The 27,261-nt window shown below is 42.2% G+C and overlaps 2 protein-coding genes and 1 long non-coding RNA gene across 4 annotated transcripts in view; 2 read left to right on the top strand and 1 right to left on the bottom strand.

Moving 5' to 3' along the window:
* Nucleotides 1-27,261, bottom strand: part of LOC309482889 (uncharacterized protein) — a 201,252-nt gene that overhangs the window by 61,588 nt on the left and 112,403 nt on the right. The gene's annotated exons all lie outside the window — the stretch shown is intronic.
* The window catches only part of LOC309482910 (uncharacterized protein), a 402,133-nt gene that overhangs the window by 284,445 nt on the left and 90,427 nt on the right, over nucleotides 1-27,261 (top strand). The gene's annotated exons all lie outside the window — the stretch shown is intronic.
* Nucleotides 84-26,891, top strand: LOC309482435. The gene is made up of 2 exons (XR_014200283.1): nucleotides 84-1,030; nucleotides 26,722-26,891. It is a non-coding gene; the product is annotated as an uncharacterized lncRNA (long non-coding RNA).

Genomic DNA, 27,261 nt, shown 5'->3' with positions numbered 1-27,261 from the left:
TTCACGCACATGCAAACAGGAAATCTCGCGAGCAGAGATCGGTGACCTCTTAAAGCAGCCATACCCTGTTTTAACACACATTAACCCTCTGAGGTCTGAGCTGTTTTCTGGGCTCTGGAGGTGTTCTGACATGCTCTGACATTTGTGTTTTTTTCTGTTACTAGTGACATTTTCATGGCTAAAGTCTAATTACACTGTATTCAGCACAAACTCTGCTACAATAATATATCAGCAGCATGTATGTAAAAGTTTGTAGTTTTGAGATAATGACATTTATGCGTGGTTTGTGAAAATACAAAAAAAAATTCTCACTGAAATAAGGCCATGAAACCCATACTGATTATTTCTTCACAAGACTTTTGAAAATTGTATGACATAGCCTAGAATATTTGCTCCAAAACTATGTGAAAATCACCCTGACTGCTCATTCAGATAAGACAATATATTGATTTAAAATTTTTAAGACGTGTTTTGTGTGACAAAGCCATATGCGAAGAGGCGTGATCATCTCATGAATATGTAAGGCTTTAACACCTGAGAAAGACAAAGACACTCCCCCTAACTGCCCTATTAGGAGCGATCAGGCCCTGTCATTCAGAGCAACCTTGCACAAAGAATGAGGAGATTTAAAAAAGAATGGCTTTTAGATTGTTTGGATTTATTTACAACACAACACAATCCAAAAATACAAATGACAAAAGAGCACATTGAAAACAATGATCCAAAGACAGAGACCTTTGTGCCATTCCTAAAAACATTGTACATACCTTTCATTTCCAAGGTGTTTGATTTTCACTTTACCATGTTCATGTACAGAGACTCATGTGAATGTTGAAGTCAGCAGGACTTGCATCTGGTCCCTGAAAGAAAAAAAAAAAAAGAAAAAACTGTGAACATACTGATATCAAGAGAAACTATAGGGCTGCACGATTTTGGGAATAGATTTTAGATTTTTCTGGTTAAAATTTCTTTTTAAAATTCACAGAATACACACACACACACGTTTCCAACAATATATAATGAACACCAGGTTTGTTGTGCCTTGTAGGCATAGGCTACGCAGTGCTGCATAAAATAATAATAACAATAAATTAAATCTTCCAAAAGATTTCAAGAACAACTACGCTAGAGAAAAATATATTGATTATCATATGTTACTTCAAATGTTTCCATTCGTTATGATGATATGAAATGAGATAATAGTAAAAACATAAAGCCTAATGTTTGGTGCATTTTTCCTTTCAAACGCAATCGCGCTCCAAAATATGATACATTAAAACCCACAGCGCGCTCCAAAATATGATACATTCAAACGCCATCGCGCTCCAAAATATTAAACATTATGGTTATACATATCTATGTTTGAGCAGATATCAGAATCAGATCAGAATCAGAAAGAGCTTTATTGCCAAGTGTGCTTGCACCCACAAGGAATTTTTCTTGGTACTGAAGCTTCCAGTGCACATATACAAATACAAATACAACAAGAAACATAGTAATACAAATTCTAAGAATAAAATATATTAAAAAAAATAAAAATAGTATAAAAAGTAAAAAAAGGGGTCACAGTTGGGTTTAGTCTGAATAAACATTTACAGATTATGAACATATTTACAGTATGTTGAGTAGTATGAATTATAATATAAATATAAATATCACCTGAGTTAGAGAATATTACACTAGACAGTGGGAGTCTAGTGCATGTTACAGATTATGAACATATTTACAGTATTTTGAGTAGTATGAATAATATAAATATAAATATCACCTGACTTAGAGAATATTGCACTAGACAGTGGGAGTATTGCACTTACAGGCATATGCATTGGGGGGCATGTTAAGTGTTCAGAAGGGAAATGGCCTGTGGAAAGAAACTGTTCCTGTGCCTGGATGTTCTTGTGGCCAGTGATCTGTGTCGCCGTCCTGACGGTAACAGTTCAAACAGGGGGTGACCAGGGTGAGTGGAGTCTGTGATGATTTTACCTGCTCTCTTCCTCACTCTGGAAGAGTACAGGTCCTGGAGGGTTGGCAAGGGGGCACCAATAATCCTCTCTGCAGTCCGGACTGTCCGTTGTAGTCTCCTGATGTCCGATTTGGTAGCTGAACCAAACCAGACAGTGATGGAAGTGCTTAAAACAGACTCAATGACAGCTGAGTAGAACTGGATCAGCAGCTCCTGTGGCAGATTGAACTTCTTCAGCTGGCGAAGGAAGTACAGTCTCTGCTGGGCCTTTTTCACAATGGAGTCAATGTGATTTGCCCACTTCAGGTCCTGAGAGATGGTAGAGCCCAGGAACCTGAATGACTCCACTGCTTCCACAGTGCTGTTCATGATGGTAAGAGGGGGGAGTGCTGGGGATTTTCTCCTGAAGTCCACAATCATCTCCACTGTTTTGAGCGTGTTCAGCTCAAGGTTGTTATAGCTGCACCAGACAGCCAGCTGTTCAACCCCCAGTCTGTAAGCAGACTCGTCACCATTTTGGATGAGACCGATGACGGTGGTGTCGTCTGCAAATTTCAGGAGCTTGACAGAGGGGTCTTTAGAAGTGCAGTCATTAGTGTACAGGGAGAAGAGCAGTGGGGAGAGAACGCACCCTTGGGGGGCGCCAGTGCTGATGGTGAGGGTCCTGGATGTGAGCTTCCCCAGTCTCACTCGCTGCTGCCGGTCCGTCAGGAAGCTGGAGATCCACTGACAGATTGAGGATGGCATGGAGAGCTGAGTCAGTTTGGCTGTGAGAAGATCAGGGATGATGGTATTGAAGGCCGAACTGAAGTCCACAAATAAGATCCGTGCATAAGTCCCAGGTCTGTCAAGATGTTGCAGGATATAGTGCAGTCCCATGTTGACTGCATCATCCACAGACCTGTTTGCTCTGTAAGCAAACTGAAAGGGATCCAGCAGGGGTCCAGTGATGTCCTTCAGATAGGCCAACACCAGTCTTTCAAACGACTTCATGACCACAGACGTGAGAGCGACAGGTCTGTAGTCATTAAGTCCAGTGATTTTAGTTTTTTTGGGAACCGGAATGATAGTGGAGCGTTTGAAGCAGCAGGGAACTTCACACTGCTCCAATGATCTGTTGAAGATCTGCGTGAAGACTGGGTGACTGGGGGATGGTGATTTGTAGTTGGTGATGTTCCTCAGGCCTCTCCAGACTGATGCCGGGTCGTTGGCTGAAAACTGGGTTTTCAGCTTTTCAGAGTAGCTTCTTTTAGCAACTCTGATCTCCTTTGTCAGTCTGTTTCTGGCCTGGTTATACAAGATTTTATCCCCACTTCTGTAAGCATCCTCTTTGGCATGACGAAGCTGTTTGAGTTTCCCAGTAAACCATGGTTTATCATTAGTGAATGATAAGAATGTCCTGGTAGGAATGCATGTATCCTCACAGAAACTGATATATGATGTTACAGTATCTGTGAGCTCATCCAGATCGGTGGCTGCAGCTTCAAAAACAGTCCAATCAGTGCAATCGAAGCAGGCCTGTAGATCCTGCTCTGCTTCGTTGGTCCATCTTTTTACAGTCCTTATTACAGGTTTAGCTGATTTCAGTTTCTGCCTGTAGGTCGGTATAAGATGAACCAAACAGTGATCAGAGAGCCCCAAAGCTGCCCGTGGGACGGAGTGATACGCATTCTTTATCGTGGTGTAACAGTGGTCCAATATATTACTGTCTCTGGTAGGACATGTAACATGCTGTCTGTATTTTGGCAGTTCACGGGAGAGATTTGCTTTGTTAAAATCCCCAAGAATGATTAAAAGAGAGTCTGGGTACCTTTGTTCCATTTCAGCTATATGTTCAGCCAGCTGTTGTATCGCCGCGCTCACACACGCGTCTGGAGGAATGTAAACATTCGCGAGAATGAATGAGGAAAACTCCCGTGGCGAGTAGAAAGGTTTACAGTTCATGAAATGCACCTCTAAGTTAGGAGAGCACATCTTCTTCAGTGTTGTTACATCTGAACACCAACTTTCGTTAATGTAGAAACACAATCCACCACCTCTCGTTTTCCCCGTTAGTTCCGCGATGCGATCCGCTCGGAACAGCTGAAAGCCCGGCAGATGTAGTGCGTTGTCCGGTATGGCTTCACTCAGCCAGGTTTCAGTGAAGCACAGAGCAGCGGAGTTTAAAAAATCCTTGTTAGTGCGGGTGAGGAGAAGTTCTTCGTCCATTTTGTTAGGAAGAGATCGGAGATTTGCAAGATGAATACTGGGGAGTGCAGTGCGGAGGCCGCGCTCGCGGAGTTTCACCAGCGCGCCAGCGCGCTTCCCGCGTTTGCGTCTGACCGCGCGTTTGAACAACACCGCTGCCCCTCCGACGAGAATGTCCAGTAAAACGTCTCAGTAATCAAAATCTGTAGAAAAGTTGTCTGGTGTGTGTTTCCTAATGTCCAGTAGTTCGTCTTTGGTGAAACTGATAGGAAAAGAATGACTAAACGCAGAACAAACCAACAAAAACAACACAATAACTGGAGAGCTCCACACCGAGGCAGCCATCCGCGGCGCCATCTTGTTCGTTTCCACAAACAGTATTTAACAGGAAACACGGGTCTAAATAGTATAATATTCACCATATATCTAGCAACAGTTCAACTGCAATGTGAAGTTTATGCAACAATACCATAAACTAACAAGTAAGAATTTCTTACCTTACATCTTTCTTGTCTTCAAATCGTGTTCTTCTTCTTAGGTAAATCCAATGTAAGCTCAGACGTGTCTTCCAAACTCGACGAAAAGCAGAGACTTGTGAAGTTTTTGGTGTTTTGTGTTTGAGGTAACGAGGGCGTTCGCGTTCCATGTGGAGATTTGCATGTGAATCTCTTTTGCGCGAGTGGGCATGTCGAATTAAAAAGTAATTAGCAAGCGTTTGAGATACTGGACATCCTGTTGGTTTTAGACAAATTACTTAAACAGAGAATATTTGTTTTCAGTTTGAATCCGATCATTTAAAAGTACACACTTAAATGTGTATAAAGGTATATGGCTCATAAATGTGTGAGAAGTATTCGCTGAGTTTTGTTTCAGTTTATAGACGTGCTCAAGAAAAAAAAGTTCACCGCGACGGAGAGGCAGAACGCACACCCTGTTTATTTTCTTTATTTTACAAAAGCACAATGTTTTGATTTGATTGTAAGTGGACACATACAAAAGTAGAAATATCACAGATAATTTTTTTATATTTCTTTTTTCTGTATAACCATAAATGACGGAGTAATTTAAGTTTATGTTGCTGCTATGTGAAAAAAATCCAGCAAAACGCGTCGGCGCGTTTCCCGACCTCAGAGGGTTAAAAACATGCTGTATTTATACCTCTGGCCACATTCTCCCCTGCTGAAACCCATCATTGTCCTCAATGACATTCAGTGCTGGTTCCTCACCTCATTTACTGCTTCCCTAAAAAAAACATTACCAAGGCTGGTCAAAACCTGGGAAAAGACTTCAGGGCTGATCGAGACAGAATTACAAACCGACCTGGGTTCATTAAATGGGTTTGGATGCACACCAGCATTGACACGGCTACTCCTTCTTGGTGCAGGGACCGGTTTCCTTGGCACAGGTCTATCTGCAACAAGAACAATACCCTCTTCCCCCGTGTGCTCTAACTCCGAGGGTAGCTGCCCCTCATTCTCCAAAACACAATCAGGTCCCACTGCTAACGTTTCCTCTGCTGACCCCGAGGCTTCCATTTCCACATCTCTCGTCTCTTCAATGTGAGGCAAAGTAACCTCTTCCAGTATTACACACTCTGGATCAACAGGTTCAGCTTCCACTGAATCAGAGGGAAACTTAGCTACTGGAGCTGTCACTCTACTCCATGCCTCCGCTGTTTCAACCACGGGTCTCTCGCACGGTCGCAAATCAACTCTGTGGACCCGTTTTTGAGGACCTCCCTCTACAGGCTCAACCGTATATGTGGTACCTTGTACCTCTACTACCCGGTACACAACTGGAGCCCAGGAATCCTGTATCTTGTGTCTACCTACAGGGCGGTGACGCAAGTACACCGTCTGCCCAACACCAACAGATGGACAGTAAACCTTGTCATTAAATGGAGCCAATCTCTCTGCCGCTTTCTGCTCTGCAAATGCTCTCGCCTTTTCATGAGCTTCCCTGAGTCGGCTCTGGTGAATTACCAACCAATCTTGCCCTCTACTTACAGGATGTTCCTCACCCAGGAGAGCATCTACTGGAAGGCGTGGTTCTACACCAAATAACAAGAAATAAGGTGAATACCCAGTTGTAGCATGTGGGGTTACATTATATGCATAGATCAGCTCAGGAAGGTGTTCTGGCCATCGCCTTTTCTTTTCTGGAGAAAGCGTTCTTAACAACTCGTGGAGCGTTCTGTTAAACCGCTCGCACTGAGCGTTGCCTTGCGGATGGTAAGGGGTTGTACGCGTTTTCTTTATTCCATACAAGCGACACAGCTCAGCCACCACCTCACTCTCGAAATTCCTTCCCTGATCAGAATGCAACCGCTCTGGTACCCCGTATTTCATGAACCACTCCTTCAGCAGTATCTTCGCTGTAGTATCAGCTCTCTGGTCTCTGGTGGGGAACGCCTGTGTAAATTTCGTAAATACATCGGTGACAATCAACACATTTTCACGACCATCCGTGGCAGGTTCAAGCACAGTATAATCCACGGCCACCACCTCCAGCGGTCTGGATGCTAAAAATGGCTTCATAGGCGGATGGATTCGCGGCTGTGGCATTTTGGTTAAAATGCACCTGTGACACCTTTTAATCCACCTCTCGACATCCTTGTACATGCCGACCCAGAAACAACGTTGTCTCAACAGGTCGAGTGTACGCTCAATGCCTTGATGTCCCATCTTATCATGGACACTGCTCAGGACTTGTTCTTTTAAACAGGCTGGCAGAAGCAACTGTTTGCACTCACCCAAACGAAGGTCATTCACTACCCTGTAATACAGCCCATTCATCACTTGGATATATTTCCACTGTTTCAGCAGTGACAACACAGGCCTAGGTAGGCTGCTTCTCTCTAGATTCGTGGGTTTTCTCTAACTACCCCAAAACTCATTGAAGGAGCCCAAAACAGGGTCACTTAGCTGAAATTCTTTCAACTGAGCCTTGGTGTAACCTGGAAGAGCAAACATACATTCCTGGATGTCACTTTTCCCGGGACTACCCTCCTGTGCACGGATCTGTCTAACCTTACAGCACTGGTCACCCACAATCAACAATTCAGGGTCTAAAGGTGTACCCTTGTTGACTACGTTACAAATGGCAACACAGTCATCCAACTCTTCAGAACTGTCAGGCTCCCCTGCTAACGGGTGCCTCGAGAGGGCGTCTGCTGCGACATTATGCCGTCCAGGACGGTACTTGACCTCAAAATCGAAAACAGCTAATTGAGCCACCCATCTTTGCTCGATGGCACACAACTTCGCTGTCTTCAGATGACACAACGGGTTGTTGTCCGTGACGACCACAAATTTCGCACCCAACAGGTACCCCCTACAATTTTCTGAGACAGCCCACTTGAGAGCTAGCAGTTCAAGCTTCATACTACTATAATGCCTGTCATTTTTCTCCGCATTACGTAGCCGACGACTTGCATAGGCGATCACTCTCCTAGAGTCACCCTGCTGTTGGTAAAGGACAGCACCTAAACCGTCCTTGCTAGCATCCGTCTCAACTACGAATGGAAGAGAGAAATCTGCAAAACCTAAGACTGGGACCGTAGTAAGATTCTCCTTTAACAGTTTGAAGGCTGTGCAACACTCCTCTGTCCAAAGTGATCAAAACTCAGGTCTCTTCACCATACTCTGTTGTCTCAGACAAAAGTTCACCAGGTCATGAAGAGGACCTGCAATTTTAGAAAACCCTTCAATACATTTCCTGTAATAACTACAGAATCCTAAAAAGTACCTTAGTTCTTTCACTGTACTTGGCGTCTTCAATTTCCTCACAGCCTCTACCTTTCCTGGATCAGTTCCAATCCCCTGAGCAGAGATCTGATGACCCAGGAACTTGACCTGTTCTTGGAGAAAACTACACATATCAGGCTTAACTTTGAGTCCAGCCTCCCTTAACCTACTGAAAACCACTTCCAGCCTCTTTAGATGTTCCTGGAAAGTAGATGCATAAACCAGAATATCGTCCAAATAGACCAGTATAGTTTGAAATATCAAATCTCCCATTACGGATTGCATGAGGCGTTGGAATGTGGACGGTCCGTTACAGACCCCAAAGGGCATACGGGAGTATTCGAATATGCCAAACGGGGTGGTGAACGCAGTTTTTTGTTGGTCTTGCTCCCTCACGGCTATCTGATGGTATCCGCTAGCCAAATCAATGGTTGAAAAGAATTTCGCACCTTGCAACGCATCAAAACTCTCATCGATGCGAGGCAAGGGGAAAGCATCTCGCTTTGTCTTCGCGTTTAAGCGCCTGTAGTCCACGCACAATCTCAAGTTCCCATCAGTTTTCCATACAAGTACTATGGGTGACGCATAAGCACTACTACTAGGCTTAATTACCTCCTTCTGGAGCAGCTTAGTAATATGCTCCCTGACTTCACTATACTGGGTTGGTGGAATGCGACGGTAGGGCTGTGTTATCGGTACATCATCTACCAAATGGATCTCGTGTTGTACTTTGTCAGAAAACCCTAATTCCTCATCACTTAATGCAAACACATCCACATACCTCAGTAACAAAGCTTTAAGCTCAGCCTGCTGCTCGGCAGTTCCACCCAAACACAACCTATTAAGGAAGTCTGGTAAGCCCTCTGTCACCACTTGCCTCTCTTCTGAGCTTACTGTAATCTCCTCCACCCCAGCCTCAACCCGCTGGAACTTTACTTCACAACCCTCTCCAGAACGTAAGGATTCAACAGAAGAGAGAATACCTAGCCTGGTACGAGGCTGCAGCCATATATCCTCTGTGGAGAGATTCACAACTCGTATTGGAAATAACGATGTTGTAGTGGAAACAAGGGAGGGTACCACTATCAAACCCTGAGGGAGGGGAAACTTCCCTGGTTCCAACAACAGGTTGGAATAGCCCCCTGGACCACTATTCCCCCTTCCTTTGACTATCAAGGTCGACATTGACCAAGCATGAATATGCACTGTCTCCTTTCCAGCTATATGTGCAACAATCTGTTTCTTAGCTCGACTGACACTTTGCATCTGCTGGAAAACTTCTCTCCAGTCAGACTCTAACTCCCCACCTAAAGTAGTATCAAACTCAGCATGCACTAACTGCCTACACCTACTTATAATATTCATGCCGATGAGTGCCGGCACCGCAGAAGAATTTCGTCCATCTCTAACCACCAGGAATCCACACTCAGGCAGGTTAATACCCATAGTTTCCACTGGTAGTTCAAGATAACCCAAATACGGGATGTCCAATCCATTAGCGGCAGTAATTCTTAACCAACCGGATGTGGGAAGCATATCCTTATCTTCACCTGCCAAGTGCTCTTTAAAGAAGTGCTCAGTAATTGTACTGACTTGGCTCCCCGTGTCAAGTAGACATGACACATTCACACTTCCAATTTTCAGGTCAACTACTGGACACCTTCCCACAGCATGTCGGAGTAATCGATCACGATTTGAGTCGAGGTAAGTTGAGCCAATAGCTTGCCCTCGCATCGCCTGGCTCATAGCGACCGAGGGTGAGCATTTCCCTGCTGTAAGGAGGATGACTCATCGTCCTTGACAGCTGGTTTGTTTTTTCTCACACAATTTCTCGCTATGTGCCCGACACCATTACACTTAAAGCAAATAGGTTGGCCGTCATCAGAAAATCTAGGCTGCATTGTAGATTTAGGACGATTTAAAAATTCTGGCTTAGGACAGTGTAGAGTCAGCCTCTGAACAGCTTGAGTTAACTCCCCTATGGCTTTGCCCTGCTCTGCTACTACTTTCAGAACATCATCAAGAGTAACAGGGCTTGCTACAGGCATCACCATAGCCACACACTGAGCTTCTGTAGTCTCAGAGCTTACACTAGAATTACTGGCTACCTTACTAGCACGTAATTTGGTATCTTCAAGAGACCACATTAATGCTTCATCCCTGACTTCAATCAAAGTGCACTGTGGCTTGTCCCTTACCAACTTACGAAGTTCCCTTCGGAGTGCTACATCCCTGACTCCCTCAATGAACTGGTCTCTTAGAGCAACATTAGCATTGGCAATGGCATTAGGAGACTGCTTTAAAACAGTATTCAATATCTGTGAAAGTGCATGAGAGTATGTACGGAGGTCTTCACCCTCCAGCTGTTTGCGAGTATAGAATGTCTGTAATAGCTGGGCCGGACTACGTTTTTCTCTAAAGGCCGCTCTCAAATACAAGATGATGTCCTCTGTTCGTGGAGGCTGCCCTCCTTGCCTTAACCTAACCTCTTCCACAGCAGCACCTTTAAGCAGGGAAAGAACAAAATAAGCTTGATCTTCAGGTGTCTGGTTTCTTACAAGCAGTACTCTTTCCACCTCTTCAATAAACTCATCCACATTTCTACCATCTTTGCCTAGTTCGCCACTAAAAGGCTGAATATGACGTTCTCTGGGCACATACACATAGGACCTGGTTGGTTCTCTACTCAGGTTGGCAATAGCTGCCATAGCTTCAGCATGTTTTCTACTGAGCTCTTGTATCTGTTCTTGCACACTAGCCACTCCCCCTGCACTAGCCACACCATGTACTCCCGCAGCCTCTTCCTCTGGCTGTAACATGTTGATGAAATTTTAAAAGTCTTTTCACAGTCCTTTCCCCAGCACAAGTCCTTGTTAAATGCTCTTTGTTTCTCAGTTCAAAGGATATGCTGTCCGTAATGTGTATTTAACACTTTCTTCCTCTTCTGCAGAAGACCCGTCACTGGCTCCCGATCCGCAGCCACACTTATAGTTCAGCAGCAGACAGCGATGTCTCCTCTTCCTCCAGCTACCCGTCCCTTGGCCTCAAAACCCTCGGCCGACGTCTCCAGCAGCTGGATGAACACTGCACAGTTGACCACTCTGACTGCGAGTCCTGCACTCAAGTACCAGCCACTACCGTATTCAAAAAAACAAAAATATGCTCGACTCTATATTGCTCCCGACCGTCAGATGACCCCACTCCTGGTACCAAAAATGTAACCGGGTGGTCAGGAAAAAGAAACACACACGGCAACAGATTAACTTATTTGTATAGGGGTTTTATCTGACTGCTGTTTATTTCCTTTAAAGAAGTTACAGCGGTCGGCGGAAACACAGCTGAGCAAAAATAAATAAATGTCAAGAAAATAAGAAAAATTACTAAATACGAATTATTACTCAAAGAGTCGCACAGTGAAATGACACTGTAGACTTACAGAAAAAAATAATAATAATATGATGTTTCACCGGTTCCAATGTAACAAAAAAAACAAAAACAAAAAAACTTAGATTACCAACAGATGAACACTGGTTGGAAACCAGTACGGAACAAACACTCCCAAATAATTTACTTTGGAGTGAACACGAACAAAAATATCTCCTGCTTGTTCAGGCTGTATAGACAGTCCAAAAGAAAACTTAAATAATTCTCTTACACTTCCCCAAAATCCCGAATCCTTATACAAAAATGGTCAAAAAAATGAGGTAATGACACATAAAGAATACGGTAGTGCTATGGTACAAAGAAGAGATAAAAGAAACACATTAATAAAGTCATCTCATCTTTGCTCTCACAATAACCACTTTTCTCACATGAACTCACATTGTTAAACATTAAAACAAGAGTTTTAGCAGCACTGATGACATTTGTACCATTCCAGATACTAACACAAGAATAGAAAAATACTGAACTTACACTGGAAATTTCCACTATCATCTGACACGAGGTTCACGTGAATCACACACGATCCGATCTCATCTACAAAGAATTACACATCAAAAGTTTACACAAACAGGTCTCTGGTTCCCTCGGATATCAAAGAAAGGTTTTACAGTAATATTTACCCAGACAGACAGCATCACTTCATAATAAATCTTCCCGATGCCAACACAACGACATTGCACTCGGCTGCTACATCAGATTATCACGAAATGGCTGTTCCGTTCAGTGTTGCCAACTATTTTCAAAGAAAAGTAGCTAACGCCTCCCCTAAAAGTCGCTAAATGTCGCTAGATGACGTCATACGTCAATTAGCATATTCATGACGTCATCGCGGCGTACTTGCGTTCTGCCTGCCTAATGTTTTTTCTCGTTAAAATCATACTCACATACTGTGTTTTTATATAACATACTATACTATAATATAATATAACATTTATAATATAGCCGAATGTCCAATAAAGCTGTTCTCATTTACTATATTTTTTTGTCAGACAATAGAACGAGTAGCTGTTGAATGACTATTTTTGTGTAAAATTATCTGAATTGAGAGAGTTCGGGAACTGGGTGAACTAAAGCATTGTGATAGTGAGTATTACAAGTGATAAGCACAAGTAATAAAATAAAATGGTCAAACTAAATTCTTTAAATATAAAACAAAAGATAAGTGATAAGTCCGTCCGTGGAAACAACACTGCTCATTCACGTCTGCCGTGCTGCTGCTGCTCCTCTCTCAGCCATTCACTGAACAGGGTAGACGCAGAGAGAGGTGACGGCAAGGAGAACGCAAACCTCGCGCTCGCAGGGCTGTGCTGGCAACATTTGGAGGTTACTGAGGTTTGTCCAAAAAGTAGCTAGATTTGTCGCTAGTCGCTTTTTTGAAATAATGTCGCTAAAGGGGTCTGAAAAGTCGCTAAAAATAGCGACAAAGGCGCTAAGTTGGCAACACTGGTTCCGTTCATGCACATGCAAACAGGAAATCTCGCGAGCAGAGATCGGTGATCTCTTAAAGGGGCCATACCCTGTTTTAACACACATTAAAAACATGCTGTATTTATACCTCTGGCCACCAGCACAGCGCATAGACAGTATAAACACAGCATCAGTTGGCCAAAAGAAAGTTCGGTTCAGAGACGCATGCGCAGTCTCTCCAGCTCGTCAGTTCTGTATCGAACGCGTCCGAAAGAAACAGTTCTCGGTTCTGTACTGGTGATCCGAGAACTGCTGCAACAACCAGTTCTTGACTCGAGAACCGTAGCATATGCCTGTGTGTGAGCTGAGAACTACTGAAACCTTACTAGGATATAGCCTTCAGTCGACAAAACTAAAAAGTCGATGCATGTCTTCAGTATGTTTAATACGTTATGTTTTGATTAACACATTATAAACATTTACTTTGCACCCTTTAAAACCTTGGCAAGAGTTTACGTAAAAAATGTATATCAACTTACTTAGAAATTAAATGATCTGTTCCAGAAAATAATGTTTTAGTAGGCTATAATAATAAATGTTTAGTTTTACAATCCATTCATTGTGTTTCCAATCTTTAAAATAATACAGTGAAAAGGCAGTAGCCTATGTGATAAACATGTTTCTAACATGTTTTATTTTGTTACACTTATTGATGTTCAATTTCGTCCCTCTGAAAGAATTGCACGCATGCTCAGCTCATCAGCTCATCGGTTCTCCGTATCGAACGTGTCCGAAAGAAACAGTTCTCGGTTCTGTACTGGTGGTTCGAGAACCGCTGTACCTGTACGTTCGGTAGTGCGCGCATGCTCAGTATCAACTACTCGTGGTCATCACTTCTCTCAGCACAACATGTCTCAGTTCAGTGAACTGTTGGATTTACTGGAGTAACATATATGCCTACTCCGGGATATTGGTTTATTTTGAGTCGAAGGGCTGTCAGGACTCAGGCATGTCCGAAAGTGAGTAACTTTAGTAACTTGTTGTGGATCAGTGCTGACGCAAGACGCGAACTGTTTCGAACGATTCAGTCCGATTTAGTGTACTGGTTCGACCAGTTCACTAAAAAGAACCGGTTCAAAAGAACGATTCGTTCACGAACCGGACATCACTAGTGTGAAAGTGTAGCAGTGGCAGTAATGTGAATCGACTACGCCACCCCGAGATCTAACCCGGGGAAATTAAAGTAACCACCAAAGATTTTATAGAATCACGCAATCAGGTTCGAGCACTGAACAAACAGAGAAATGCTTCCATATAAAAAAATACAATTTTATTAATCAAATTCACAGCAAAAATAGTAAACACTCCGAAGCTGACGTCAGCATATTCTTAAAACACTACAATCAGTACCACATCATCACACGTCTAAATTCACAGCATTCCACATCATCAATAAAACACAAAAATAAATAATACACAAGAATGTGTTAACTCTGTGTACTAACATGGACTAACACACACACACACACACACAAAACCGAGCTTGAGGCTTACTGGTGGGCGTCCAGCGACTTGGGCTTGAGTACCCGAATAATTCCCCCCCAACACACATGCACAGCCACAAAACCAGCACGGCAACAGTCACACTGTGAAGGTACCCACACTACACACCAAAGAGGGCCCACCACCTCGAGCACGCCGTCCCCACCGTCAGCACTCAGCTCCTCATATAACAAAGACAGCATAAACAGAATTAATGATAAGTCATAAATTCACACAATAGATCAGACTATCCACACAATGACATGAATAGACAAAATTAGCTTTAACAACAATAGTACTGATCAATTAAATAAAGAAAATGAAATGCTACAATAAACAAACAAGGAAAATGAAATAACGTTGCAAAATGACAAAACTGCTAGTAAATGAAAATAACAAAAGTAAATGAAATAGCTTTGCAAAACAATGCTAATACATGAAATAAACAAAATGAAAGAAATGACAATAAGTCAGGTAGATAAAGTAAAATTAACAAAAGGCAAAGGAAATAAATAACTTTACAAAACGACAATAAATGTGTTCAATTAAATAAACAAAAAGCAAAGGAAATAAATAACTTTGCAAAACGACAGTGAGTCTGATAAATTAAATAAACAAAAAAACAAAAGAAATAAATAACTTTGCAAAACGTCAATGAGCCTGGTAGATGAAATAAAATGAAATTAACAAAAGGCAAAGGAAATAAATAACTTTGCAAAACAATAATATTGCTAGTAAATGAAATAAACTACAAAGAAATGACTTTGAAGGACGCACAACCCACTCGAACGATCACAAACGAACCACATAAACACATTCATTCAGGAATGTTACACGTCTGAGGGCAGATATTCAGCCGGCCACGCAAGGGGCCTATGAGGTAGTTTCGTCAGCAGAAATGAGCTCCGAGTCCATCGGTTAACTTTATCTCGGCGAAAAGCTCAAAATAAGGGAAATGTGCATTAACAGCGCTGGAGCAAAGCAGCAATCGCCCCAAGGCAGGCCGCAAACGCTTCCTTGTTATGGCAGCTATCCCTGAACAACAGCACGCTGACACACAAATCTCGCAGGCAATGCGCGAGTAAACAAAGTAACGTTAACTCTCCGTTAAATCCAATGACAATTGGGGTAGCCACAACACAGCAAGGAGTTCTGCGACACCACCAAAAACTGGGTGAACCCAAACACAAGCTTCCAGCGTCACCTACTGCCCCAAGGGGTACGTTCGAGCTATGACATCCTCCTCATGACATGATTGGACACTGAGAATACACCACGAGCCAATTGTAACCAAATGGGGAGGAGGGACTGATTTCAACAGTTCATCCTGCCACAAAAGCAACACACGCGTGTCCTGCTCCTGCTCACCATACGCGCTCCTCCTGCGCTGCTTACGCTCTGCTAATGCATGCAGTGTGAAACCGGCGTAACGGAAGTTCAGAAGAATCTTTTAATGTCTATTTTTGCCGATCCATTTAAATATTTTCTGTTACAAAACATATGTCATGCCTTTCAGGTATCCTACAAGATTTATAATGAGACAAAGTATTCAGTTTCATTCCAGAAAGACCCAGCTGAGACACTCAATCAAGGTTTACATTTATGCATTTGTCAGAAAGGTTGTTAAAAAAGGCAAAGAGAGACAAAAGTAAGTTTAAAAGTTGCCATGTAACACTTTTTAAATAAGTTGTTGTGAGTATTTGTCAGTGGTTCTAATCTTTTGATCAGGGGCCTGTTTCAATAAAGAGGTTCAACCAACTCTGAGTTAAATCTTGAACTCAGAGTTGATTTACCCTGAGATGGGAAACTGAGTTTTCGGTGTCAGAACAGCTGAATTGAGTTAGAGTCAACCTACTCGGAGTAGATTAAACTGAGTTAAGTGCGTGCACCATGACTATGAAAAGCCATGATCAATGAAGCTCCAAAATTACGATTGACCATGGCAACAGCACCCGACAAAAAGACGTCTGCATACTTCCGAGTCAATACAAAAGTATAATTCTCAATCACTGTTATATTATCAGGTGAAAACTGACAGAAAGGTAAGTTATTGAACTAATAATTTTCATGGTATCCCACAGACAAAAATAAATAAAAATGTGACAGCAACTAAAAATGAACATTAAAACCATAATTCAATCAGTTAAATCTTTAAGCATAAAATGTTCATGGCTATAGGCTACATGACTTTACAAACATTTGACATATTAAATAAATATAATTCAGTGTCTATTTCAATGTGCCGCACATGTTTCCATGTTGTATAATGCTCTTTTCACAATTAAATGTTCTCTAATCCAACCTGTTAATTAGGCTAATGAAACTAACATTTGACTTCTACTCCACCAACAGAGGCTGGACCTGCACCACCACTGATGGATGAAGAGGAGATACACAATACTGGAAGAATATAAAAAAATAAAAATAAAAATAAAATAATATATCAGGAAAAATAATTACCGTTGCTTTTGTATTTGAAGGGAAAAAAAGATGACCAAATAAATTGTGAATAATTTGAGTATTTAACAGCTGTGGTGGTTACAGCATATATCTCTACCCTTCCATCTGGCATCCTCCCATTTCATACAGTAATCTGGTTCATTCTCGGAAGGTGCGATGATAGGATTATGTGTGTCATCAATACATCCAACACTGGAAATCCTAAAGGAAATTCTAATTATTAGGTTACTTCCAGTGGTCACAGCAAGATGTTATCAAGTGAATGTCATTTATCAGATTATTAGGGGTGTGCATTGGCACTGCCCTCACAATTCGATTCGATTACGATTCACCAGGTAACGATTCGATTCAATGATGCATTAAAATTCTACTGCACACAACAAGGCACATTTTTCATCAGTCATGAGGCAATACAAGCAGTCAGATATTGAACAACAGATTTGATTGGCTGCTATGTGTGTATTATCACTCTCCTGTATCTTTGACATAAATACAGGGTATTGGATATGGCATTTTCAAACCTGAAAAAGAAAACACAAATCACTGCTTTCAGTGCTTTGAATGAGAAATGTTTCTCTTCTCTCTGCTTTAGAACCATTTTAAATTAAATTTCAACTTTATTGTCCAACTCAAGGCCAGACAACAGGGGTGTAACGGTTCACAAAATTCACGGTTCAGTTCAATACGATACACTTGTGTCACGGTTCGGTACGTTTTCGAATCCAGCAAAAAGAAAGAAATGCCAGAGAAATTTCCTTTTTTTATTTTTTTTTTATTATTAAAACTAACGTCATAAAGTATATTTTTTTTCTTTGAGCAATGATGGAGCTATAATTGACTCTTATTACATTTACATTTACATTTATTCATTTAGCTGACGCTTTTATACAAAGCGACTTACAATTGCTATATATGTCAGAGGTCGCACGCCTCTGGAGCAACTAGGGGTTAAGTGTCTTGCTCAGGGACACATTGGTGTCTCACAGTGGATTCGAACCCGGGTCTCTCACACCAAAGGCATGTGTCTTATCCATTGCGCCACCACCACCCTATATGCTTTTATTAGGAGCATATAAAACAAAACAGTTCAGAGTTCACTATTTTAGTTCAGATTAACATTTGAGGGCAGCAATGTTATTCATAATGTTGAAATAAATCCGACATAACGTTACTTGAAAGAATTGTAGCCTACTATTCCTGCCAAACTTCCAAAGTTGCAGTTAGTGTTACTACAGTAAATCCATGGTGAATGTTGCTTATCTGTGGACACTGGATAGTTCATTCATGGCACAATGTTTCTTCCTGGTTTCCACGTCAGCACTGTTTGATCCGTTAATAACGGAGAAATGTGAATGTTTCTCACTAGATCTCGCAGCGATGTTATTACTTGAGTGGCGAATTCAAATGCTTTCTTTACTGGATCTCTTAGCCCTGTGTAGTATAAGATCGGCTCGCGCTGCTTTGGTCCAAACTGATAAACGGTCCGTCACGAGCTCAGTTTCGTTCCGCTTACATTGCGTTTGCCATTTGATGTTGTGGTCGCGCCAGCGTCTCTACATTATGAGCGTGCTTGCGACGCGCTTAAATTTGAAATAACCGTTCGGTTTGAAAATGCGTACCTAACACCGAACCGAAAGCCTTGTACCGAACGGTTCAATACGAATACGCGTACCGTTACACCCCTAAAACAGTGACATAAATCGATTATGGCACTTTGCCGCATCGATGCTGAATCGTGCATGCCCCGCATTGCGATACATCGCCGAATCGATTATTGTTGACACCACTACAGATTATCCTCATTTAAACCAATTTCTCCACCACTGACCTGCAATCCTGTGAAAATCCTCTTTGATGGATCTCACGGGTTTGTGTCGAGGAAACAAAAACTAACAGAAAGTGTGTGAGAGCAAGGCACACTTTCCTTCCCGCTCTGATACAGTGGCCTTACTAATGTGCTCTTCATCTTGTTAAATAAAAATGCGCAATGAATGAATGTACTGCACTGCAAAAAAAAGCTTTTCTTACTTAGCCTTTTTTGCCTTGTTTCCAGTCAAAATATAAAAAAAATCTTAAATCAATATGCATTTACTACATAAGAAAAACTCTGGGTTTGCCGAAGAAAACCTGCTCCTGACTAGGTTAGGTTCACAGAGTAAGTTACCATGGTAATGTCACGGTTCTAGTGCCGGGAACACCCAGCACTCCGGAGGAGCTACACCAAAGTACACCAAGAGGACAGACAACGACGTGATATAAAAGCTTATTTCTTTTTATTGAATGTAAAAACAACTTTAAAGGAACTTCACTGACACAGGACTCCTCGTAGGGGCTGCTCGTTGAAACAGGTCAAAGGAGTCCTCGATAGAGGAAGACTCAGGCCAGCCGCCAGTTGGCCATCTGCTTGTACGGAATAGCAGTGAGGGGGTACGGAGGACGTGAGCTTTCAGGTAAGTAACAGCAGATGACTGGGTCTCTCTGCTCGTAGGACCACAGTGAAGGGGAAGGGAGGGGAATTGGACAAAGGGCCAGGACCTTCTGATGACGAACAGCAGACGACAATCTGCACTGGGCAGAGGACAATGACCGTCGAATAGGGTGCAGCAGACCACAGTGGGTGGTGAGCAAGGCCCAAGGGGCTACAGGTAGGTAGCAACTGACAGTGGACTTTCTCTTCTCACAGGGCAGCGTCAAATGACTGAATGTCACCTTCCTTTCACAGGACAGCGAGATTGGACAAAGGACTAGGACCTTCCAACAATAAGTAGCGACGACAGAATGTGGTGGGCAGAGGGCAGTGACCGTCAAATAAAGTCCAGCAGACAACAGTAGGTGGTAAGCAGGACACAAGGGACTGCAGGTAGATAACAGCAGACAGTGGGCTTTCTCTTTTCACAGGACAGCATCAGATAACTGAGTGTCACCTTTCTTTCACAGGTCAGTGGGGATCAGACGGAGGACCAGGGCCTTCCAATGATGAGCAACAAACAACAGTGTGCGGTGGGCAGGGGGCAATGACCGTCAGATGAGGTGCAGCAGCTGACAGTAGGGGGCGGGCAGGACACAAGGGACTACAGATAGATAGCAGCAGACGGCGGGCTTTCTCTTTTCACAGGACAGCATCAGATAACTGAGTGTCACCTTTCTTCCACAGGGCAGCAGCAGTCGGAAAGCAGCGGCAGATAACAGGATCTCTCTGTTCGCAGAACAGCAATGGTGAGTACAGAATCCAACAGTTAATAACTGAGTCTTCTCTTACCCCAGTCCAACAATAGCAAAATGCAGTGGCGGATGACGGGATCTCTCTGTTCACAGAACAGTAATGGTGAGTACAAAATCCAGCAGTTAATAACTCAGTCGTCTCTTCCACCGGACAGCAATGGCGGAATGCAGCGGCGGGTAACGGGATCTCTCGGTTCACAGAACAGCAATGGTGAGTACAGAATCCAACAGTTAATAACTGAGTCTTCTCTTACCACAGGACAGCAATGACAGAATGCAGCTCTTCACAACGACACACAGGGCAGAATTTCTCCTTTCTTTACCACAGCGACATGAACTGGGACACCTGTACAGAGCTTTACCCACAGCAGTTCGAATTATTTCCTGACGCCTCTCCGGGCTAAACGATCCCCAACAAAGCTTTCAGAGTGCCGGTAGCATTTAATTTTCCCATACTCGTGCATGCATCAAACCACTTTAAATCTTCAGACGTGCTCACTTCAATCGTCAAACACTGCAATGACACACCACTTCACAGTGAAAAGTGTACCTTCACTTCAGCTCGTTGGGGCCGGCGAATCCACTGTTGTGATCTTCAATGGGGGATATCAGTTTTGACGAACGATCCGCAATTCAAGCCCACTCGTTTCTCTCACAATAGCAACCGTCTTTGCTTCCGCCGCTGTCCCACCGCTCTTGCCTCTCTTGCCTCTCTTGCCTCTCTTGCCTCTCTTGCCTCTCTTGCCTCTCACACTTTAATTGCAACCACTCTACTTGCCTCTGCTCTCCGTGTCTCTTCAAACTGCCGCTTTTAAATCCCCCGTTGGAGACACACGCTCCAATGGCTGCTTGATTAGCCGCTGCAGCTGCCGCTTGTCAATACGGGCGGCCATGACAGGCCGCCGGAACCGGCCTGGTGTCACACCGGAAGTCTCCCCCAGGGGAACTCGTTCCACTCCTCAAAGTTCCCATTCGTCACCCGGTGACAGTTACTTACTCTAAGTTACCTCTCTTTCAGAAACGGGCTTGACTACTGCTTTCTCGGGTTTAACATACTGTACCTCCCATTCTGAAACAGAAAACCCAGAGTTTCCCTCATTGTGCTGAAACTGTGCTGGATGCTTTGTGGTCAGGTCTAGGTGCAGGTCCTCCATCAGGTCTGGATATGCTCTGGATATGGCCTGGATCCGGCTGACTACATGCATTGTAGTCGTGTCTAGGCACTGGTCCTCCATCTGGTCGGGATACGGCCTGGACCCAAATGATTACAGTAAACCTCGGAATAAGCAGAGAGACTAACATTAGCGTAGATGCCATTCTTCTTATGATGTAAGCTTATGACCTAGCTTGTAAATCAATGCTCTTTTTAGTTTAAGTACTTTTTAGTTTTAGTTTAATGCAAATGCAATCGTGCACCAGTTCCTAGTCAGTGAAATTTTGCACTTGCAACAATTGGCACACTGAAAAGTTGAGGAAAATGAACTCTAAGGAATTTGAAACCACTAGTAAATAGATTTAAAAGTCATCAGAAAACAAAACACTAATATAGGACTTGACACTTCTCACCATTCACAATACATCAGTTAGCAATCACAATGGGGCCGATGGTTGCTTTCCCTTCTGATACCAGGCCTGAAAAAGGAAGACTAGATGAGAAATTGAAAGTCCTTCCACAAGAGCAATACCAAGACTTAAGTTACCTGAATCAGGTAGTCAAGTCAAGTCAAGTCAAGTCAAGTCAACCTTTATTTATATAGCACATTTAAAAACAACAGAGGTTGACCCAAAGTGCTTTACAGATAAGAAAATAAAATGAACATTTGATTGACATCATAACATTCGTCAATTAAATCATTCTATCAATATCAAAATACACAATTCATGATCTATTTAAAAGCTAAAGAGAACAGATATGTTTTTAAAGACGACTTAAAAATGGCTAAAGATGAAGAAGACCTCACATGAAGGGGAAGACTGTTCCACAATTTCGGGCCCCTCACCGAAAAAGCACGGTCACCCTTAGTTTTATAGCGGCAGGAAGGAACTGTCAGTAATAATTTGTCGGAGGATCTCAGTGTTCTAGTTGGAGAATAAAGATTAATCAGGTCACTGATGTATTTAGGAGCAATACCAGCTATAGCTTTGTAAACAAGCATCAGAATTTTGAAATCCACCCTGAATTTGACAGGGAGCCAGTGTAGAGTTTTCAATGCTGCTGAAATATGATCCTTTTTCCGTAATCCCATTAATAGCCTGGCTGCAGCATTCTGAACAAGTTGTAGGCGAGATAATGCATTTTGGGGCAGTCCACTGTACAGTGAATTACAATAGTCTAACCGAGATGTAATAAAAGAGTGGATCACAATTTCCAAGTTAGACGGAGTAAGAAGAGATTTTATTTTAGCAATTTGTCTCAGCTGGTAAAAACTACTTTTTACAACAGCACTGATCTGCTTATTGAAAAGTAAAGATGAGTCCAAAATAACTCCAAGGTTCCTCACATGGTCTTTAACGTTAGATGCTAACGGGCCTAGTTCGACGGCTAGGCCAGGTAAGCGGGATAAGGAAGAGCCAAGAACCAAGACTTCCGTTTTGCTCTCATTTAATTGTAAAAAGTTATTAGCCAGCCAATGTTTGATATCCTTAAAACAATTCAGAGCATTGTCAGAGTTGCAATTTTTGTCTATACTCACAGGGAAATAGAATTGAGAATCATCGGCGTAGCAGTGATATGATGCACTATATTTCTGAAAGATCGAACTCAGGGGAAGCATGTACAATGAGAATAACAAGGGTCCCAAGATTGACCCCTGAGGGACACCACATACTAGCGGAGAAGAGGCAGAAGAAAATTGGGCCAAGTTCACAGAAAAAGTCCTTTCTTTTAAATAGGAAGAAAACCACTGCAGGGTTTTCCCCTGGATGCCCACCATATATACTAGGAACAACACCACTTGCTAGAGAGCTGTTGACTATCGCGGTTACATTGACACTAAGAGTCATAAAAACCTCTTTAAAAAGACGTGGAGTAAGGGAATCCAGCTTATAACTAGAGCACTTCAGCTTGGATACTATATCCGCTATTTGTTCTGATGTAACTGGTTCAAAATTTGTCAAAGAGCTGGATACTGGAGTAGTTTGTGTTTGATCGATCTGAACAGGTACGATTTCTCGTTTAATTAACTTAATTTTGTGAATAAAAGAGTGTAAAAATAATTCACAATTCTCTGGTGTGGCATCTAGAGCAGTATTTTCCTTTGGATTTAAGACTGAATTTATTGTCTTAAACAAAACTTTTGGTCTATTTGCATTTTCAGTGATCACTGTAGAAAAATAATTGGCTTTTGCATCCTTCACAACTCTCTGATAATTTGTTAAACAATCCTTTAGGATACCATAAGAGACTTGAAGCTTGTCTCGTTTCCATTTTCGCTCAGCTTTTCTGCACTCTTGCCTGAGAGCGCGAGTTTCATCATTTAACCAAGGCTGAGAAACAATCTTGGCCCTCCTAAGCTTAAGTGGAGCGACATTGTCAAGTGTGAATGTACAGGACGCATTAAAAGCTTCGACCAAGGATTCTGTGTCAAGCCCAGTAGATACATCATTTGAACAATGCATTAAATAAAATTCTGAAAAAAGATTGGCAGTAGACGAGTGAATGGACCTAGATTTACATAGAGGCTGAGCATATGTAGGGCGGGAGCTCGTGGACACAGACTCAAATATTATTGAATAATGGTCAGAGATACCAGTGTCAATAATCTCTAAGTTTAACACAGAGAAACCATACGATAATACCAGATCTAAAGTGTGACCCTTATTATGAGTAGGATAAGTGACATATTGCACAAAATTTAGTGACTCAGTAAGCAAAATGAATTCATTTACCAGAGGTTTTGATGGGCAACATACATGAATGTTAAAATCCCCAAGAATGAGGAATCTGTCGCCACGAGACACAAGTCCAGCAAGGAAGTCCGAAAATTGTTGCATAAAGTCCTTGTTAAATTTTGGAGGTCTGTAGACGAGTGCAGGACGAGGTAGTGCTCGTCCTTTTCTGCTGGAACCACATGTGGAGTCACAGCACATGCACATCTGGTCATTGTCATCTGCAGAAAGCCATCTATAAAAAAGGGGCAAAGAAAAGGTTACCCATTCTTATCACATCTTATCTGGTAAGCACTTATTCTGTTAGGACGTACCCATTAGCAAAGGTGCAAGCCTTGTTCTCTGCACTTATGGGGGTTGAAGCCATAACTGCCCTCAAAGAACATGTGACGTATAACTACAAAAGGATTTTAAACTTGTATACATGGGCTAAACATTCATCTCTTACAGAAAGACAGCACCATTTTATACAAAACCACTATTCGCTTGCTGGAATCTGAAAGACTCCAAGCGAAAGTGTAGTTTGTCGTTCTGAACTCTGTGCATAAAACCGGAAGTAGATCCTGTAAGCTTTGCATCAATCAGGCACCTGAAGCAAAAGACACTTAGGCTGTGGTCACATATGAGAGTTCAAGAAGCTAATCCGTACTTACCCATGGTTCGCAATAAAGGAATATCTTGGAGCCGCATTCACATCAGGGACTGCAGTAGCAACACAACCATCTACAAAGAGATTCAAAATTCAGGAATTGCCCCAAGAAGAACTGATTGGATGGCCTCTTGAACATCCAGTCATCTGCAAGGGACACAGAGAGAGAACAAAAGTCAGTATCATGTGTATATAAAAAAATAAATAAAAATAAATTATATTATATATATATATATATATAATAAATAAATAAAAACTCTACTTACCAGCCATGAGCTTTAGGGAAAACACCAGAAATTCCTCTGCAATCTTTGTAGCAGCAAAAGGAACCCAATTGGGCATCAAAACATTACTGCTAACACTGTGCAACCTAAACCGAGGAATAAAACAATGGTTCTGTAACCTGAATTGAAACTGCTTAATTTATATAAAGATAAATAAACACTTTACTACCTTGAATAGTGGCACTCAATTCCAACAGCTGCTACATCAGTTCTTACAATGGGAGTTCCTACTAAAGCCTCAGAAGTGTAGAAGAGGGTGAATTTATACACCAGCTCATCTGAAAACAGATCAAGAATCAGTCCATGCATTAACCTAGCTTTTACCCTCAATTACTATAGTTAGCAAGACTCATAAGCAGCCACTCACCATCAGAGAGCTGCCACATGCCTGGAGCTCATACTCAAAGATAAGGACTTGAGTTGTTGGATCCTCCGCTATAGCTGCACAACCTCCTAAAGAGAGGAATGAGGGATTCACCATCTGACCAGTACCAAATAAGTCCTTCTTAACCTCCACATGCACAAATCTCTCCTTGCAATGAACCACTGCTTCGGAGCTTGTATCATTACGTCACTAGTCACGTGAAAATGACTTCTGAAGCAAACACACTGGTTCACTCCTGTAGTGAACCACCTGACTGCTTTGACAGCCCAATCCAGTGTTGACAGGTTTGAAACCTGGCGGCTGTATTTCTTTTCTTTTCTTTTTTTTTTAATTAGAGAACATATGAATATTGTTACATAAAATCATGCATCAAAGACAGAAACTTCAAAAACCCTCTGCTACATAATACAAGTACAACCAGTTACACAAGCACATCCTTTTCAACATACAAAATATCAGTCCCACTAGTTAACACGTTATAGAGTTCTGCTTCCCACAGCTAAACAAGATAAAGCTTTCACACATGATACTGCCCTGCTAAAAAAAACGATAGAAACCATTGCAGAAATTCTATTGGATTTAATGGTTTTCATGGGAATTTTATTGGTTGTAATGGGAATTATAGTGGTCCCAATTATATGTGGGGTCTCTACTGATATGTGTTGGGTTCTATTGGTGGGGGCATTAAATCCTAATGGAATATGTCCCAAACACACTACAAAAAATAATTCTGTAGTGGTTTAAATGGTAAAAGCCAATGGTTCCTATTGGTATTTTAATAGAAACCATTAGAATTTCTGTGATGGTTTCCAACTTTTTTTAAGCTGGTCTGATCTTCTGTCCTTGTCTAAAGAAATAATTACACACACACATCATGCTTAATGTTTTATCATCAAGGTGAACACATGAAATTCATCAGTATCTGTAAAATTCACCTACATAAATGAGTTTCACAGCACTAACACTGTTTCAGCTTTGATCGCCTCGGTAAACACGTAATAAACGGGCCGTTAACATATAAGCCTACTTGCATTTTATGGTTGTCAGCTTTGTTGCATTACATTTACTTCACCGGGAGATGGTGCTGCAATTTCGATCTGAATGAAGCTTCGAGTAATGAACCATTTTCGACACAATTGTATCAGAAAGCAATAATGCTTCGAAACGCTTAATTTGGCCATCACTATTCCTGACTACTGTGCCAAAGACGAGCCAACTGCAACAAGCAGCAACAATCCAACACAACTGAAAACCACCAGCCCCATTCTTGAAAAACTCTGAAACCTCCAGAATACTTGTTGGTCTTCTGCTGTGCCTTTTTCAAGAGCAGGAAATTAAAGAGACTCCACCCCTTTTGACAAGCTTAATGATTTTCCAGACTTGTTTCATTAAAAGCATTGAATACACCAACAAGAGTACAACCTAGATCCAGGGGTGTATTCCAGAAAGCAAGGTTAACTTACCCTCACATATACCCTGAACTCTCGGTTGATTAGCCCAAACCTTGCTTACTCAAAGTGTGCTGGTTCCAAAAATGTGTCCAGGGGCCCGTTCTTCGTACGTCGCTAACTCAGTTAGCTGGATTTGATTGTTGACGATTTGGCATGATCTTGGATTGTTTGGTTCTTCGACGCTCATCCTGGACTTGCTGTCATAGCAACAGGTGCGCAAACTTGAACCTGCTCGGGAGCAGGCTTATTTCATGTAAACAGGATTAGACTGCGGCTTCATAAGCGGAGCTGATATGGGAAGTCCATGGGGAAGTCCAGCGCAGCGCGATAGTGCACTTTCTGAGATGTATATTTTTTTTCGTGACTCGTGAGATTGTCGTTTACATTATAAAATTGTTGGAAACGCACATTTATTTTCGACTTTTATTTTTTGGGCTATCATAATTTTTTATGAAGATCATGCCATCATGACCATGCCGATTACAGTATATGTCACTCAGGCTTCACTAACGTGATTGGTACCATAGACTATAGGCTAGCATAGACTGCCATCAAGGCCTCAATGAAGGGGATTATGTGAACAGAAAGGGGGTTCACAATGTAAATGTGCAGCCCAGTTACTATTGGGATTCT

Source organism: Leuciscus leuciscus (genome assembly GCF_965113295.1).
Source record: "Leuciscus leuciscus genome assembly, chromosome: 19".
NCBI lineage: Eukaryota > Metazoa > Chordata > Actinopteri > Cypriniformes > Leuciscidae > Leuciscus > Leuciscus leuciscus.
The sequence above is the reverse complement of the archived record's forward strand: the minus strand, read 5'-3'. Positions and strand labels throughout refer to the sequence as shown.